Source organism: Cryptomeria japonica, chromosome 1 (assembly GCF_030272615.1).
Source record: "Cryptomeria japonica chromosome 1, Sugi_1.0, whole genome shotgun sequence".
Taxonomy (NCBI): Eukaryota; Viridiplantae; Streptophyta; class Pinopsida; order Cupressales; family Cupressaceae; genus Cryptomeria; species Cryptomeria japonica.
In genome coordinates, this window is record NC_081405.1 from 76,747,631 (window position 1) to 76,754,078 (window position 6,448).

Sequence of the window (6,448 nt, forward strand, 5' to 3'; positions counted from 1 at the left end):
ATTTGTTCTTTTTAGCCTCCAAGACAATGATTTGCTAACTTCTATTTGGAGATGTTGCTCCAACAAGCATGATGTTCTTTTTAATCCTTCATAGCAATAATTATCTAATCTATGAAAAATAGATCGTCAACAAAGCAAATTCGATTTTTTGGAGGTCAACAAAAGAAAAAAAAATGTTTTTGCTGTAAAAGCAACCTTCCTCGCGTTTCCTGCGAGAAACCATTAAAAACCCTGCAAATAGACAGAACGAGAAGACGGTTAGTTTGTTTTGGGGGACTTCCACAAGTCTAAAATTTTGAATTTGGTTACAAAAATCTTCTTGTTTGTTTTGTTTTGTGATGCGCTACAGAACAAACTGTACGCGCTACAATACTCAGCGGATGCGCTACGGTTTCTTCTCCATGCGCTATTCTGTTGGCCTGATGCGCTACTCTGCCTGTTGTACGCGCTAATCTATGTTTTTGATGTTTCCTGCGATCCGTTATGCAGGAAAAATTTGAATCTTATGCGCTAACTATTAGTTTCAACGCGCTGTAATATGTTTTACAAGCGCTAAAAGGTTGAGTGGATGCGCTAATCTGTTAGGTAGATGCGCTAATCTGTGTTTCACCGGCGTCGACACCTACAGGAAAATTTGTCAAATAGTGTTATGCGCTGAGGAACAATGTTCACGCACTAAGACAGAAAGCACACGCACTAAACAGTAGGCTAGAAGCGCTAAACTATTGGGCGGATGCGCTAAAATGTCTTTTCGACGCGCTAGTTCTGGTTTCCCGCGTACCTGCAAAAGTCCTCAAATTCAAAAAATGATGTGTTATTGGGGTTCGAGCCCCACGGTGGGCACCAGAAATGTATGCGGGAAAAGTGGGCGAATAAAACTTAATATGTGAAAATATTTCAAAATACTAGTCCACACACACACACAGGACTTCTTGATGCAAGCTATGGAGTAACGTAGTGTTACTCAGCTTCCCAAGGAGGGTCCCATGGTTCTCTATCTCACAATATCCCTCAAACCAACGTTTTTGCTCTCAGATCACTGAGCAAAATGGTTTAGGGATGGCAAATATGAGAACGAGAGATGCTTTTGATTGATTTTAATATGAGATGTGTTGTAAGCTATGTATGATGCTAAAATGCAATAAACTAACTATAAGATGACAAGATTAGTATGAATACTATCCTAGCATGATATATTTACTCTATGATTGAGCTAAAATGATAAAGAACTTATTCTAAACATGCATATTTAGTCTAATTTATGATCTAAAAGAGGCTAAATGATGAGCATAAAAATGATATGAAAGCTTTGAAAGAATTTGAGCATAAGTGTGATGCTTCAAATTTGAAAGATGATTGTTTAAAATGGAGGAATGAGAGCTCTATTTATAGCACAAACAGGGCAATGGATGGTCAGGATTGAAAGGTTTAATTAAGGGCCAAGCTTGAAAGTTGGGGATCCATGTGCACAATTGGTATCAATGAAATGGTGACAAGTGTCAACATAGGATTGGGTTGAAAGAAGAGGTTGGAGGCATTAAAGGGCTGAGAAGACCTCATGGTTATCTAGAGGCTAAGGGTCAAGTCTAAGTTAGGCTTACCCACTGGATTAAGAGTTAATCCAAGGATAAACCTTTGTGCAAATGATTAAGAGATAATCATGGTCAAAGCATTAAAGGCCTGATGAGACCTTTGGGTTGGGTAGAGGTTGAGTCAAAACAAATGTTTTAACCATGTGGGAGGGTTTGAAATAACCATTAATGGTTATTGGGGACTTTGGGGATTAAGTGGTTGAAGGTTGGAAGCCTTCAATGGTTTTCAAAGACTTTAAGGGTTTTGGTGGTTGAAGGTTGAAAACCTTCAATGGTTATCCAAGACTTTGGGCCATTTGAGAAGTGACCTCCCTTTGCTTAGGGATGTGACAAAGTTTAGAGGGGGTTTAGGTTAATTAGAATTGGTTAGAAGATTCTAGAAGGGATTAGGAAGGGGTTTGGGATCTTGCAAGTGGATGGGGGGGATAATAGGATTTAATTGAATTATTTGATTTTCATTCAATTTGTTTGCAATTAAATAAATTTGATTTATTCAATTTAGGATAACCTTTTAATTAAATTTGAATTTAATTAAAAGTGGCTAGGGGGATTTAATTGAATAAAATGATTTATTCATTAAATGGTATAGTGAATTTTATTTAAATAAATCGAGCAATTTACTTAATAAAATAGAAGAATGTGAATAATTTAATTAAACTGGATTTAATTAAATAGGGAAATGAACATAAAATATTCATTTAAGAATATGGTCATTTTTATACGTGTACACCAGTTAAGTATGCCGGTAGATAGTTATAACAGTTAATTGCTATACCAGTAAAGATTAGTGCATGAAACATAAACACAAAGTCATCCACAACACAAAACACCAATATTTGTACGTGGAAACCTTGTAAGGGGAAAAACCATGGTGGGAAACCTTACCCACAATCAGATGATACTATTGCAGATAGTAAGTGTACATAAATGGGGTCTGCACATGCAAAAAGGCCAACAACCTAGAGCTCACTACTCAATCACAAAATGGGAGTCACACTGACTACAGTTGGATGGTTAAATCCAATAAGAATGTACTACACAAAATAACATCTTCATATGCTGGATTCAGTACCGGTATAATGTTGATATGCTTTCACAAAAACCCTCCTTCAATCTTCAAATGATGTCTGCATGTATAGCTCTGCTTAATCTCGCATATACCTTCACACAATCCTTTTTCGCATTTCACATTTGATCTTACAAATAAGATCTTACATTTATATCATAACCTAAGACCAATTTTAGTAGGTCAGCTCTACAAGATATTATAATAAAAATATTTTACAAACAATACAATATCCGATGCAATAACCGATTGAACATGTCGGCTTAATGCATTTACAACAATAATTAATCATCTCCATAGCATGCCATGCTGATCTGGAAAAGATAAACCTGCCGGTGTAACCCTAGACCTATTTGCCGGTAATAGCAAATATGCAACTATGAATATACCAATGAACAAAACTCCAGGACAATATGTCCAAATGATGTCTTCAACATAACCATGTGTTTTCCATGCCATTCTAAGTGTCGATGATCATTATATCTTGTCGGTGTACCAAATACTAGTAACTGTGCAATAGTTACTTGCTTGTCGGTGAATGTTGCTGGATCTCCAAAGTGCTAGTGTTTTAGTAGGTGTTGACATCAATGACAAAACCATACCAAAATACCAACAATCTCCCCCTTTGGCATTGATAGCAACACAAGATGGAAAAACCATCAAAGTGCCAAAACAGAAATGCCAATTACCAAAAACCAACAATCTCAAAAAAGATTATAACCAAAAATCAAAATACAGATACAGAGAGTAGCAACAATCTCTCTAAACAACAATTTCTCCCCTTGGGAGCAACATCTGCTTTCCTTGTGTTTCTCAAAGTTTTTCCATACCAATCTCTCCCCAAAAGATAATAAAGATAATGTGTTTTTCCATAGATATCTCTCCCCCTTTGACATCAAATGCCAAAGTTACAATAAAACCAAGTTCATATACAAAATACCAATCAGTTCAGTATAGCAACTACTTCCCCTGAGAAGTAGCTTCCTTATCAAAGACTGGAATAAAAGATTTCTCTGTTAATTCTGTGGGTTGATGGCAATCATCAACTGTCTAAGTCTCTACCGGTGGTGGTATGACTCCAAGCTGATCTCTGAGATATTCAAAAGTCTCCTTAGGCAAAGGTTTAGTGAAAATATCTACAATCTTCTCTTTAGTATTCACATAAACCAGTTTTATCTCCTTTGCTTCAACTTTTTCCCTTAGAAAATTCAGTTTGATAGAAGTATGTTTGGTTTTAGAATATAATACCGGATTCTTAGATATATCAATTGCTATAGTGTTATCACAATAAGTAGTAATAGGTTCCTTCCATTTTACCTTTATGTCTTTCAACATTTGTTTAAGCCATAGTACCTGTGTACAGTTAGTTGCTGCTGCAACATATTCTGATTTTGCTGTTGATAAAGATGTACAACTTTGTTTCTTACTCAACCAAGAAACTAGTCTGTTTCTAAGAAAGAATGCTCCGCCGATGGTGCTTTTTCTATCATCCACATCTCCTGCCCAATTTGCATCTGTGTATGCACATAATTCAAAGTTTTCATCTCTAGGATACCATAATCCAAGATTTATAGTGCCTTGTAAGTACCGGAAAATCCTTTTTACTGCTAATTCATGATTTTCTCTAGGATTACTTTGAAATCTTGAAACAATACATACTGCATTCATAATATCAGGTCTGGTTTGTGTCAGATACAGTAAACCTCCTATCATAGATTTGTATCTAGTTGGATTAACAGGTGTAGATTCATCCCTTTGTGATAATTTGTCATTTGTTGTCATAGGTGTGCTTACCGATTTAGAGTTCTCCATCCCAAATTTCTCTAGTAACTCTTTTAAGTATTTGGATTGACTCAAGAATATACCTTTATCAGTCTGTGAAATCTGCAATCCTAAAAAGAATTTTATTTCTCCAATCATAGACATTTCAAATTCTTGCTGCATTTTAATAGAAAATTTCTTACATAATCCATCTTCTCCTCCAAACATTATATCATCAACAAATACTTCTATAATCAAGATGTCATCATTAGTTACTTTATAATATAAATTGTTGTCTGCATTTTCTTTAGTAAAACCAATCTTTAAAAGATACTTATCCAATCTTGCATACCAAGCTCTTGGAGCTTGTTTTAGTCCATACAGAGCTTTTCTTAACCTGCAAACCATATCATTGTCACCTGTCAAAGAAAATCTATCAGGTTGCTCAATGTATACTTCCTCTTCAATATCTCCATTAAAAAATGCACATTTAATATCCATTTGATAAACTTTGTAGTTCTTGTGTGCTGCAAAAGCCAAAAGTAATATGACTGCCTCAATTCTAGCTACCGGTGCAAAGGTTTCATTGTAATCAACTCCTTCTTTATGAGAATATCCCTTACACACTAGTCTTGCTTTATTTCTAATAACCTTATTATCTTCATTAATTTTGTTTCTAAATACCCATTTGGTTCCAATTACATTTTTATCTCTAGGGCGGGGAACTAATGTCCAAGTGTTATTTTTCTCAATTCGTTCTAATTCTTCTTCCATAGCTTTAATTCAAAATTTTTCTTCACATGCCTCATTAACAGATGATGGTTCAATTTGAGAATTAAGACATACCTCTTCATTTGCCAATCTTCCTCTTGTCATAACTCCTTTAAGCTTGTTTCCAATTATCTGATCTTCAGAATGATTCAGTCTTACATACCGAAGTGTCTTTGTTTGTTGTTGTTCCTCAATTACTATGGAATCCTCAGATGATACCGAGATAATTGGATCTTCATTCTATATTGGTGGATTTAGAGTAGGTTCATTTGTCAAAATTTTGGTTGCCGGTTCAGAGTCTATATACCTTGAAGTTCCTCTGAATTGTTCATCAATCTTTACAATTGTACTCTCAACAATTTTCTACAATATCTTGTTAAAACATATATATGCTTTGCTCTTAGATGAATAACCAAGAAATATTCCTTCATCACTTCTAGGATCAAATTTGCCAATATACTCATCTCTTCTGATATACCATTTACTTCCAAAAATTCTGAAATACTTAAGAGTAGGAGTACTACCAAACCATAGTTCATGAGGGGTCTTACCGGTTTCACCTTTGATGTGAACTTTGTTAAATGTGTAGACCGATGTGCTGACAACTTCTCTCCAATACACATGTGGTAGGTTTTCTTCTGATAACATACTTCTTACTGCATCCAAGATAGTTCTATTTTTCCTTTCAACAACTCCATTCTGTTGTGGTGTCCGAGGTGCTGATAGCTGTCTTTTGATTCCATTCACTTCATAGAATGTATTAAATTCCTTAGATTTAAATTCACCTCCTTGATCTAATCTTAAAAATTTGATTTTCTTACCGATTTCATTTTCTACCATTGCTTTGAACAGTTTGAACTTTCCAAGTGCTTTTGATTTTTCTTTGAGAAAAGCAACCCAACACATTCTAGAATAGTCATCAATGATTAGCATGAAATATCTATCACCTTGTAAGCTTTTAGTTCTAGCTGGACCACATAAATCAGTGTGAATCAAATCAAGAGCATTATTTGATTTTTTTGGAATACTTTTGAAACTATCTCTAACATGTTTTCCAAATTGACATTCTTTACATACTGTATACTTAGGTTTGACAATTTTAGGTAAATCTCTAACTGCCTTAGTAGTACTGATCTTTACCATGCAATCAAAGTTTGCATGACAGAGTCTCTTATTCCATAACCAACTTTCATCTATATGTGCAATTAAGCATGTCTTTTCATTGTTATTCAAATGAAAGATATTACCTCTAGTCTGA